This window comes from Mesocricetus auratus, unplaced genomic scaffold, assembly GCF_017639785.1.
Source record: "Mesocricetus auratus isolate SY011 unplaced genomic scaffold, BCM_Maur_2.0 Super-Scaffold_100004, whole genome shotgun sequence".
Classification (NCBI taxonomy): domain Eukaryota; kingdom Metazoa; phylum Chordata; class Mammalia; order Rodentia; family Cricetidae; genus Mesocricetus; species Mesocricetus auratus.
The window spans coordinates 2,769,277-2,782,735 of record NW_024429189.1 but is presented as its reverse complement, the minus strand read 5'-3'; positions in this window follow the sequence as shown (position 1 = coordinate 2,782,735).

Here is a 13,459-nt window from a genome sequence, read left to right as displayed (position 1 = left end):
CCATAGAGTGGATCATGACTAGAGCAGTGATGTTGCCCAGGAAGCTTGTGTGCTCTGTAAATGTTTGATTCTTCAAACCTTTTCCTTGCCTTTCTCCAATACTGCCACCCACTGCAAAGGAAGCTACATAGATCTTTCCTTTACCACCAGCTTCTCCTTTGCAGTAACAAGGGCTTTGGAGAAAAATCGGCCTCTGTGTGTGTGTGTGTGTGTGTGTGTGTGTGTGTGTGTGTGTGTGTGTGTGTGTGTGTGTGTTAGGGCAGGGAGGTTTGGGGGTAGGTTTGAACAGACCCCTGTCTGTGATAAAGAGTGGACAGAAAGAGCCTCACTCAGGAGCTGGTTTAGTTGCTCAGGCCATGAAGATTCTATGACAGCCCCAGTGTGGAGCAAGCAAGTGCGGAGGATGAAATGTCAAGTCCAGAGGAAGTAAAGAGTAAGTGAAAGTGAGCCTCGGTGCCAGATCAGTTACCACCCCTAGGGAGCCAGAGTAACAGGCCTAGAGAGCCTTCTCTGTCATCTTCCTGGTCTTCTCAGCTGTTGTCAACACAGCTTCCATGGACCTGCAGACTGCAGAACCAAGTCTCTGAGCCTGGGATACCTGGCTGCCATACCACATTGCCACCAGCAGGAGTCTGAAGGCCTGAGAGTTACGTGTGGTGCCCAATTACATAGAGGGACACATCCGTGCCACATCGTTTATTTCCTGAAATACCTTCCAGCCTCTCTTCATTCAACCTTTTGAGTCCCTTTGCCTGCTCCCAGCCTAAAACTGCTGTTGGTGACCTGTGGCTAGTCTCCCACTTTCTCAACACGTCCTAATGCTCTCCCCCAGTGTCCCTCACTGTTCAGACTCCTGTCTTCCTCCTTCCTGTACCCCAGGAGCTGGGTATCTTGGAAGACTACCTCAGCTGCTGTTTCACTGCAGTGATGTCAGCAAGTCTCCAGCAGATACAAGGCATTCCTGAAGACTCTGCTATGACTCTGGCAGATTTCAGTTAGCACTACTATCATAGATCTAGCCCTTCTACACCCTCTCTTGTGCTGAGTTAATCAGCCATTAACTCCCACTTTCCTCCAGGGACCAAGATGATCTCCATCTAATCCTGGGCAGATCTCCATACCCAAGCCTGCCCACACCCTCATAGTCTCGGAGTTTGATCCTATGATGCTCTATTTCGAAAATGCCAGAACACTGACCATGGTCGCACTGTAAACATGCTCTGTTATCAGTTAATGCACACATACACACATGTACACATAGTCAACTCTGCATGGAATCAGCTAGGAATATCTACTACACCCCTCTGGACTACATTCAGCTATGAAATGAGTTCTACGGGTCTCACTTGGGAGTCTCCCCACACCTCTAAATAGCACTGTATCCTCATGGTTGGATTTGCCCCTGAACCTTAGTTCACATGTTTGCTACCTCCATTCCAGAATCTCCCCCACCCCCACCGGAGTGCCTCCCATTTATTGGGTATGTGTCACAGCTCACAGGTGGAGGGCAAAGGAAAACGTGAAGGAGTTGGTTGGTCTGCTTTCTATGGTGTAGATCCCAGAGGTCAAATTCAGGTCATCAGGATTTGTGGCAAGCCCCACTGAATACTGAGCCATCTCATGAGCCCTCCACTTTGGATTCTCTACATCTCGAACCTAACACCACAGACCTCCTGATGCATACATCCCCATTCATGTCCCAGCCTCAAGCTTCCTCGTTTTTTGCCAGTGACATGGTTCCTGTCAGGATTAGGAACCTGGAAGTCATCTTTGTTCCATCCTCCCCTAGTCCCTCCTCAGTCCGTCAGGGAGCACATCCCTGGAGCCTACCCCTTTCCTGCCACCTGTCTTTGCAGCTGCCCTTTCTTAGAACACTGATGTTCTCCTTTCCTTTCTGTCGTAATGACAAAATACGCTGATCAAATGCAACTTGGAGCCAGCCATGGTGGCACACACTTTTGATGCCAGTACTCAGAAGTCAGAGGCAGGTGGGTCTGAAGAGTTCCGGGCCAGCAAGGGCTACATAATGAGACCTTGTCTCAAGGGGGAAAAAGCGACTCAGGGGAGGGAAGGGTTTCTTTGGATTACACTTCCAGGTCACAGTCTATCACTGAAGGAAGTCAGGGAGGAACTCAAAGCAGAAACCGTGGAGGAATGTCCCTTGCTGCTTCATCCACAAGTATTGTGGAATATCAAGCTACACAAGGTATGCAGGGAAGGGATGTCATATGATACTTTATCAGGGACAAGTCACTTACATGAGATGCCAAGAACCTGAAGTCAGAGCTCTGCTGGTCTCCGAGACTTGACCGGAACCCCAAGAGAGCACACGTGTCCTTTCTCCCATCTCTTAGCTCCCGTCCCTACTAGGTACCTGTGACCATACCTAAACCAGTGTGGTCAGCGATTCAGATGCCTAAAATCTCTCCCTACACACAAGCCAATGCTCAGCTAGCTTTCTGATTAACCCAGGACAGAGGAGTTAGTAAGGGGGTGGGCAATCAGGAAAATGACCAGACCTGGGAAGGAACTAAGCTTCCCGCACAACACCTGGAGTGCCCTTTTAACACGGCCATCAATTGGGGGCTGGAGAGATGGCTCAGTGGTTAAGAGCATTGACTGCTCTTCCAGAGGACCCAGGTTCAATTCCCAGCATCCACATGGCAGCTAACAACTGTCTGACACCCTCACACAGACACACATGCAGGTCAAACACCAATTAAAAAAACAAAAACAAGTCCGTCAACCAGGGACATTCTCTGGACAGTGACATGGTTTTTCTATTTCTATCCAACAGTAGCATCCATTTGGGGATATTTTCTGTCTGGGCCAAGAAAATGAAATGAAATGGGAGGGGATCAAAGGAAGAAATGGTCCTAGGAACCTTTGAAGAGACCAGCTCAGAGACCACTTGGCAGTCTGCCAGCTTTTCGCTATTGTTGCAGGAATCTTTCTAACACAAACACTGCGGTGCCAATAAAAGTGAAAGAGAGATGTCACTGGTGGCCAAGCTAGGACGGCTCCTGGAAGGACTTGGTGTCCCGTCCAGTTTGCACTCTAACGCAAGGTGGGGCCAACTGCAAGCAAGATTTCACAGAAGCCTATGTGGCAGTCAGTCGGTGGCTGAGGGATTGTTTCAGCTGTTTCTCCGGGCCATTGTGTTCCAGGTATCGAGTGAAGTCATGCTTGGCGAGTAGTACGAGCAGTGCCTTACGTAAATACCTAAGTAAGTCAATGAATCTAATAGTCAGCCCTTTTTAATCTTTTTCTGCTTTACTACTTGATTCCTGCTTCAGTGAACTGGTTTCCACCTTTTCTGAGTTTTTACTTCTTTCCCCTCTGATTTCTTTGTTCATTTAGCTTACACCCCCTCAACAGGACTACTGCCTAGGGACGGTGCTGCCCACAGTAGGCCAGGCCCTCCCATGATAATTAACAATGAAGAGAATCAGTAATTACAGATAGGTCCACAGGCAGTCCTTGATTGAGATTCTTTCTTGGGTACTCTACATTGTATCAAGTTGACAAAGTTAACCAGGAAAGGGGCTCTCCTTAATTGGGCCCCTTAATTGGGTTTCCACAGAATTGAAGCCAAGTTCAAGCCCACCCACAGGACTTGCTGTTACTCTGCTTTATTTTATGTTCACAACATTCTATGTGGATCCCTGATTTTGTTCTGTTACTCACTGTGAGACTCCTGCCTAGAGCTAAGTTCTGAGGAGATAGGCTCACCTGGGCTGCATCCAAGCACCTGAATGGTGTCTAGGTTGAATGAATGTGTGTGCGGGGATGAATTGATAGAACCATGTTGGCAAACAAAATACCGCAGCCGTGATGAATGCCACAAAGAATCATAGAGGCTATCCTTGTAGGGCAGGTGAATGAAGGACTGATGTTGCTTTGCTTTGTTTTGGTTTGGTTTTTATTCTTTTTTTTTTTTTCTTTTGCTTTTCGAGGATTTCTCTGTGTAGCCCTGGCTGTCCTGGAACTAGATCTGCAGACAAGGCTGGTCTTTAGCTCAGAGATCCACCTGCCTCTGCCTTCCTCCCAAAATCTGGGATTAAAGGCCACCACCTGGCTTCTTGTCACCTGGCAGGATGCACTCAGACAGTACCCTGGTCAGCCCAGACTTCCATGGCTATGTAGTCTGCAAACAGGTGCAAAGGACCCCTTTAAGAGACTCCCCCAACCCCGCAGAATTCTGCTTTCTTTCCCACTGTTCCCCTGGGGCAGACAGGACTTTTCCTGTCTCCCTCTTCTCTTCTGTCCTCTGTCTGTGTCTCTACCTCCTTTCTCTTTCCTTCCCCCTTCCTTTTCTTTCTAATAAAACGTCTCATTTAAGCCCCGTCTACCTGCCATGTTTGTCCCTTGCTGCCATGAATCCACTAAGGTCCCCCTTCCCCCCCCCCCCCCCCGTGTGCTTTTTTCCTAACACCCACCCCCTCTCCTCACAGCACTTGCTGACACAAAGCATTGTGGAGAGCAGGAACCCAGACTTCCCAAAACGGGAGAGTCAGGACAGATGGTCACCATGTACAGCCTTGCTGTGCTGGCCACCCAAGGTAAGCCGGTAATCAGTGCAGGGCACTGGTGAAGACAGAGCTTTGTGGGGTTGAGCTGGCTACCAGGCACACTACCTCTCTGCAGACCAGCTTGCCAGGAGACTGAATTGGGGGCAGTATCCACAGGAGACGGCAGGCGGGAAGCGAAGGCCCTTCCTCACTCAGTTGCCTAGCATTAATGTGCTTTTAGGTTCTGCAGGTCTCAAGAATAAAGAAGATCATTTCCTCAAGCTATTTTTTTTTTTTTTTTTTTGGTTTTTCGAGACAGGGTTTCTCTGTGGCTTTGGGCTGTCCTGGAACTCGCTTGGTAGTCCAGGCTGGTCTCGAACTCACAGAGATCCGCCTGCCTCTGCCTCCCGAGTGCTGGGATTAAAGGGGTGCGCCACCAACGCCCGGCCGCTCAAGCTATTCTTGAGGCTGGCTTGCCTCTGCGTGGCTCCTGGTATATTGCGTAACAGTCGGAAGGGAGGGGAGGGCACAGCTGCCCCAGAGGCCCTCAAACTCAAGAAGACAATCACCAGGGAAGGTTAAACAGCTGTCTGTGAGAGTGATACAATTCTAATCAAACTAGCAAAAGACAAAATAGAGTTGGACATAGTGGCATCTGGGCTACGTGGGACCTTGTCTCAAAGATGTACATTGGGAGCCTCCAACTCAACCTCTGCATGATCCTGAAAGTTCCATTCCTGTTTCTCTCTCCAAATCCCTGCTCACCCAGAGGGTCTCTGAACAAAAGAAAGGTGCCAAAAAGCCCAGTTGTGCATGTTTGGTGGCTACTGCAGCTTCCTCCCCAGAAGCTGCCAGCCCCCAAGTCCCCACCTAAAGCACTCAGCTTTCAATCATACTTGGGCACAAACTCAGCTAGTGGCTGACAAGTCATCACCAATTGCCTACAACCTATAAAGTCTCCCTGCTTTCATTTGTGGGAGCAGCTTCAACGGCCCAGTCTCTGGGACTGAAGAACCCACCTGTGAGTTGTTTTGCTCAAATAAACCTGTTATACTTTTTCAATTCAGCTTGATCTAGCTTACTGCGTTGGTAGAGAATCCTATGTGGAGGAGGAGCAGAAAACCTATTTAAAAACCACCCCAACAAAAAATATCTCAAAAAAAAATATTGATCTGAGGCAAGAGGCTCTTGAATGCAAGGACAGCCTGGACCACATAGCAAGACTTTGATCTAAGAAAAGAAAAATTAGCCTGGGACGGTGACACATTCCTGTGATACCAGCACTGAAGGAAGTTGAAGCAGTAAGACCAGGAGTTCAAGTTCATCCTTGGCTGCATATCAAGCCCAAGGTCAGTTTCAGCTATATGAGATGCTATCTTTTATTTTTATTTTTTTAAAGATTTATTTATTTATTACATATACACCAGATTGAATTATAGATGGTTGTGAGCCACCATGTGGTTGCTGGGAATTGAACTCAAGACCTCTAGAACAGTTAGTGCTCTTAACCTCTGAGCCATCTCTCCAGCCCGAGATGCTATCTTTTAAAGATCAAACAAAATAATTGAGGATCATCCAGAGCCATGGAGGGGCTGGACAGGAGGCTCAATAGTTCATGCCCTGGCCACATAACATGATGACTTAGAACTTGTCAGAAAGAACTCAGGTAAAAATACATAGCTGCCTATAATTCCAGCATTCAGATGGCAGAGGAGGACAACCCCTGGGGCCATCTGGCTAGCAAGACCAGCTGGAATTGGTAAGCTCTGGATTCATTGAAAAGGCCTGCCTCAGCAAATAAAGTGGAGAGCAACACACCTAGCCACCAAACACACAAACATGCACACACATGCACACACCACATGTAGATGACAAAATAGAAAGGAGGACTGGAGAGATGGCTCAGTGGTTAAGCACTCGTGTTCTTGCAAAGGACCTGGAGTCAGATCTCAGCACCCACATCATGATCACAACCTCCAGCTCCAGGGCATTCTATGCGCTCTTCTGGCCTTGCTGGGCGCTGCATGCATAATGGTACACAGACATAATACGCAGGCCAACATTCATATACATAAAAGTAAATAAACCTTAAAAGCAAATAAAATAAAACGGTAATCTAGAATAGAATCCTTAACAAAAGTGAAGGCAGTAGTGGAAGAATTGAGCAGAACTGGCTGTGTGTGTCAGTGCACACACCTTTAATGCCACAGCACTCAGGAGGCAGAGGCAAGCAGAGCTATGTGAGTTCGAGGCCGGCCTGGTCTACATAGTAAGTTCTAATCTATGTTAAATAGTGAGAACCTGTGTCAAAAAACAAAAAAAGTGAGCCAGCCATGTCTACAGAGCTACTTCCAGGACTGTTACATAGTGAAACTGTGTTTCAAACCAACCAACCAAACAAACAAACAAAAAATCAGCAGACCTTATTAATAATTACATTAAATTTAAATAGATTAAGCTCTTGAGCTATAAAATATAAATTGGCAGATTTGATTATAAAACCATTGTGCATTATTTATGAGAAATGTCTTGCAATATACCTGAGTCTAGCGTCAGATGTCATGATGTCATGATGTCATGATGAGTGACTTCCTGATGCAGGTTTTAAGTACAATGCCACCTTTCTTGTTCCACTTGTGCTCGGCACTGGGTGGTAAGGTGGCAGATACTAAATAGTCACCAAAGGTTAACCTGAGACAGTGCCTCTGAGTCCATTGTCTCACGCCAAGGGAAACTAAGGGCACAGACTCGAGGCAGCAAGCAGAATCAAGGCCAGCATTGCTAAGACTTACAGAGAAGTAAGATTAAGGAGTAGAGAGAGAGGATTCCTGAATGGGAAGGGTTTCTAAGAGAGGAAAAAAAATCATCAAATTACTTTTAATTTTTTTTTAATGGGACCATGGCAGAAACTGGACGAAAGCTGAGGTAGTCTCTCTCTGCTGAGACCAACTAATTCTCTGGCTTTCATGGGGAGAGTCAATGGCAGACCCACAGTGTGGGAGTGACTCAGTCAGGGAGATGATTTGCAGCGTTCATGCACTGCCTACACAGTTAGGAGTGGTTGAAGCCCCCCTCTGCCCGTCTCTGACTCCGGCTCTGACCTTGATGGTGAGCTAGCTGCTAGTCACTTGGCCAGCTTTGTCACTCTCTGACCTTGCAGGTGTCTCAAATGCTGTTAATTACAATAAGTGCTCTTTGTTCTCACACTTAACTGATCTGCTTGTAGCTTTACAAGGAAAGAGTTTAACTCTATCCCAGCCTTCAAGGTGCAACTGCCTCATATTTAGCTCCTTTCTGTAAGGTGGTCTGGTGTGGTCTCTCAAGGGCTTGTGGGATGTGGGGGGGGCGTTGCTGGCCTGCAGCGCTGCCCCTCCTCTGATCTGTCTAGTTTGGTTATCTCATTAGCCCTCCTAACCATCTTCCCCCATGCTCTGGGCCTTGCTGTGTTAAGCCCTAGCCTTTGTTCTCGCTGTGGCGTATGTGAGAGCAGCTTGAGAAATGTGTGGTTGTCCTAGTTTGTTTTCTGCAGCTGTGATAAAACACTGACAAAAACCAACTTGTGGGGTTGGGTACTTCAGCTTACTGTGTACAGTTTCTCATCAAAGGAAGCTAAGGCAAGAGCTGAGGCAGAGGCCGTGGAGGAACATACTTACTGGCCTGCTTTTCCTGGCTTGCTCAGTTATTGTTTTTAATACAACCCAGGCCCACTTGTCCAGGGATGACACTGCTCATAGTGGACTGGGCTCTCTTACATCAATCAGCAGTCAAGAAAAAGCCCCATAGACATGCTCCCAAGCCAAGCTCATGGAAGCAATTCCTCAACTGAGGTTCCATCTTCCCAGGTGTGTCTAGGTTTGAATCAAGTTGACAAAAACTATGAGTGTTTTAGTACTTGGCAACCTGGACATCTCTTGATTGATGGGTTTTTGTTTACTGAATCAGTCCCTCTGGTCAACTGCCTTGAGGATTCTCTCTCTCTTCTCCATTGAGTTTTGACAGTTTCTGTTTCAAGGATTTTGTTCATCTAGGTCTCTTGTTGTGTTGGCATTTAATTTGCTTCTGTGGGATCTTTCCCTTGTATAGGAAATAAAACCAGAACTAGCTCTTCAGTAAAAACTGAAAGCTTATTGCAGAGAGGAAGTGCAGGCCACTGTTGTAAAGACAGAGGAAGACAGAGGGGGCAAGGTTAGAAGGCAGGAAACAGTGGGTAGGTCAAAGGCAGAACAGCCCTGGGATCTGCCCTAACAGCCTCCTTCTGGTCAGACCTCCCTGATGTCATCACTTTGAGAGGAGGTTCACTGAAGTGTGTGAGGGCAACTTTCTCTGGGGAGAGGTGAACAAAGATCGTCCCCCTAGGTGGGGCACCCACAATAGTGCAAAGGAAGGGTTCCATCCAGGTCCAGCTTAGTGAGCCATAGAGCTTCTTAGTGTCACATACAGAAGTGTGGGTGGGAGTTACAGGGAATTTGATGCGTTCTTCTGGCCTCCTCATGTGTACACACATGTGATGCATAAGCATACATGAAGGCTAAACACTCTTACACAAAAAGTAAATAAATCTTTAAAAAGAAAATTAAACAACAGTTAAAAAAAAAGTGAGCTCACATTTAAATGTTAGGCTCTGCCGGGCGTTGGTGGCGCACGCCTTTAATCCCAGCACTCGAGAGGCAGAGGCAGGTGGATCTCTGTGAGTTCGAGGTCAGCCTGGTCTACAGAGCGAGTTCCAGGACAGCCTCCAAACAATACAGAGAAACCCTATCTTGAAAAACCAAAAAAAATAAAAAATAAAAAATAAATGTTAGGCTCTATCTCAAAAGAATAAGGTAGAGGGACTGGAGAGACGGCTTGGTAGTTAAGAGTACTGTTTGTTTTGCAGAGGACCTGGGTTTAATTCCCAGTACACACGTGGCAGCTCACAACGGTTTGTAATTTCAGTTCCGGGGCATCTGGTGTCCTCTCCTGGATTTTTCAGGCGCTGCACTCATGTGTACATAGCTATGTGCAGGCAAAACACTACTACACAAAAAATGATGAAATAAGCTGTGTGGTGGTGGTGCATACCTTTAATCCCAGCACTAGGGAGGCAGAGACAGGCCAATCTCTGTGGGTTTGAGGCCAGCCTGGTCTACAGAGCGAGTTCCAGGACAGGCTCCAAAGCAATACAGAGAAACTCTTTGAAAAAAAAAAAGAGGAAGAAGAAAGGTAGAGAGTGACTGAGGAAAATGTTCCAGCTCGGTTTGCATACACACACACACACACACACACACACACACACACACACACACACACACACACAGTTTACTATTGGACAAGGTCTTTTTAGTTCATGTGACCTAGTTTATAAAAAAATCCAGGTTCCTGGGCTGGAGAGGTGGCTCAGAAGTTAAGAGCACTGGTTGTTCTTCCAGAGGTCCTGAGTTCAATTCCCAGCAACCACATGGTGACTCACTACCACCTGCAACAAGATCTGGTGGCAACTTCTGGCTTTCAAGGATACAGTTGAGCAGAACATTGTATAAATAATAAATAAATCTTTTAAAAAATTCAGACTGGGCGTTGGTGGCGCACGCCTTTAGTCCCAGCACTCGGGAGGCAGAGGCAGGCGGATCTTTGTGAGTTCGAGGCCGGGCTGGACCTCCAAAACAATACAGAGAAACCCTGTCTCATAAAAACCAAAAAAAAAAAAAAAATATTCAGGTTCCCCCTTAAAGTGGAATAGAGGCACAGGTACAACACACCTAAAATGTTTATGGAACCTCAGGAGGCCAAGCACTTTCAAACCTACAGTCTACAGCTTGGTTCAGGATAGATGTGCCTCATTCTTTTTATTTTGGTTTTTTGAGACAGGGTTTCCCGTGTAGTTTTGGAGGCTGTCCTAGAACTCACTCTGTAGACCAGGCTGGCCTCGAACTCACAGAGATCTGCCTGCTTCTGCCTCCCGAGTGCTGTGATTAAAAGCATGTGCCACCAACGCCCAGCTGCCTCATTCATTTTAACTGTGGGAACTTTACTAATTTAAATGGATACCACCTAGGGATGTTTGGTGCTGGGCACTCATTGGTTACTAGAAGTCAACCTGTGACAGTTGGTGTTTATCTTCATTGGGTCATGCCAACGGTGACTAAGGAGGTGGACAACACTGCCACCGGCCACCCCAGCTGGGTATGGGGTCCCTGGGATGAGGGTTCTTGAAGACTAGGTAAGGTATCTGGTGGTGACAAACAGAAACAAACAGAGGCAGAGGCAGTTTGAATATGAGTGTATTTTGCAACTTTCTAGCAAGGCTTTCTATCCAGAATAAATCATGCCTTCTTAGAGTTTGTGTTCAGTGAAGCAGACAAATGACATTATTGTTACTCGGCATTGTAACACACAATTTTTCCAAGGCTATTAAATTGATAAATCGAAAAAACCATTCAAGGCTAACTGTAGCTAACCACCTATTTCTAAGATCAGGCTAATAAATTTTTATAGTTAGTTATTGTTTGACATCTGTTACCTAGTCACAGTTGTTTGACTTGGCTCCCTAGTTCTTGTGACTCTTTGAAATAGAGCAATTTTAACTTTTTTTCTTATCAAAAAGCTTTCTTTACCAAAAATTAAAACCACTCTCGATCACACAAGTACAGCCATATGAAATTTTATTGTTGGGAAATTTTTATTAATGCTATTACTATTTACTTATATGAATGACATGAATGATTCAAAAAGTACTGGTTTTCCAGGAGACGAGGTCATGGTCAGTGACCATGTCTCAGGGGACGGTTTCTCATTCATTTCTTTTGTTTAAAATGTCAGCATAGGCTTTCAGGAACATTTCGTTACTATCAGAAAAGAATAGAAGAACAGAGATTGCCATGAGAACTATGGCTCAATATTTTTCTCCGGCCGAGAGTTCCACAACCGTTTCCAGGAGGCCTCCTTCTTTTGAAGTTATCGACTCAGTCTGTGGAACTTGTCACATGGAATCTACTGGATTTGGTGTGGCACAACACAGAAGTAAGCAAACTAAACAAAGCAAGTTTTATTGAGAATTAAAGACGTGGGAAAGTAAGGAAAAGTGGGGGAAGTTGAAAGGGAACCCAAAAGGCAGAAAATCACTGACCTGTTTGCCAAGGAGATTTGTTGTTGTTGTTGTTAATTCTCTTAACATACCGGGGGACAAGCCAGTTGGAGGAGTGACACACTCAGTGCACATTCTTCCAGCCCCACCATTTGCATGTGACTCTCCGAGTGGGGGTGATTGGAACCCCTTGGCACTGGCACTGTCCGTTCTACCCCCAGACTGTGCTGTCTTGTCTTGTCAGCATGCTTGTCTTGTCAGCTCCAGGTTTTTATCATAGGCCTTTGCCTTTGTACATACAGGGAGCTAGCTTCCACCTCTGTTTATTGAATCTGCCTTCCAAGGGGTCCAGTGCCCTCTCTGTTCTTTCCATGTGACACAATACTTTCTCATAAGCCCCTTTTTAGTTTAAAAAAAAATGTTGATAGGCATAGTGGCACACGCTGTTGTGCTCAAACTCTGGACCTCAAAATCACCAAGTGACCCAATCAGATGCAAAAGCAAAGAATCTATCAATTTTTCGAGTTAACTTGGTTCCCTCGTCCAAGGACCTCAAGCAGCAGTAGGGCAGGGACTATGTTAGGGCAGAGCAAGGAGCGTGTCTGCAGGTCTGAGAGTTGTAAAGCAACAGTCTCGGGATTGGTGCACTTCCGGGCTTGGGCAACCTGTCCTGTGTTGATTGATCAGCAGCAGCTGCAGAAAGGTTGTTATGCCGAGGGCGGTTGCTACACTCTGCTTTCCACTGTTATCAGTAAAGCAATTCCAGAGCCTGTCAGCAAACTTCTGATTGGTTCCTTGCCATGTGGAGGGCAAGTTCTGGCAAGATTGAGAGCTCAGCACATGTTGCTGAGTCAGGGGCCTACATCCTGCTGGGTCTTTTCTGCAGCCTGTCATGGCTGCCAAAGCAGGGGGCTGGGGGAGGGTCTGGGCCCTTCAAGACCTTTAATCCCAGCACTCAGGAGGCAGAGGCAGGTGTGAGTTCCAGACTAGCAAGGTCTACAAAATGAGTTCCAGGTCAGCCAGAAATACACTGAGAAACCCTGTTTTGAAAAATCAAAACCAAAATAAACAAACAAAAAAACCTCTATAAAATCAGTAGACTATCTCTCCCCACCCCCTGCCTTTTTAAGATATTTTATGAATATGGGTGTTTTTGTGTTGTTTTCCTTCAAGACATGGTTTCTCTGTGTAGCCTTGGCTATCCTGAACTCATTCTGGAGACCAAGCTGGAAGTCATGAATGGAAACCCTAATTCCCATAGAATGGTATTAGGTGGACCTCTGAGAACTAAGCCTCAATGCAACTGTTACTCTTGGAATAAAGGGCTTGTCTTCTCCTCTGTGTAGGCACACAACCAGATGGGGTCACCTAAGACCCAGAAGAAGTGGCCTCATTGCCCCACTTCCCAGACTCCAGAACTCTGGACTCCAGACATTGGCCTCTGAGGACACCATGTGGCACACAGCCATATATACATGCAGACAAAACACCCTTACAAACTGGGTAGTGATGGTTCATGCCTTTAATCTCAGCACTCGGGAGGCAGAGGCAGGCGGATCTCTGTGAGTTGGAGGCAGCTCTGGTCTACAGAGTGAGTTCCAGGACAGCCTCCAAAACAATACAGAGAAACCCTGTTTCGAAAAAATTTTTAAAAATAAAAATGACCAATGGACTCATGCAGAGGGAAGGAGACATTTGTTGACAACAGGACATTCTGAATTGCAGGTTACCAGGAAAGGAAAGGATTTGAGGTGAGTTTCTTTCTTCCTTTTTTTTTTTTTTTTGAGACAACGTTTCTCTCTGTGGCCTTGGCTGTCTTGGGATTCCCTCTGTAAACCTGGCTGGCCTCCACCTGCCTCTGCCTCCCAGAATCCTGAGATCAAAG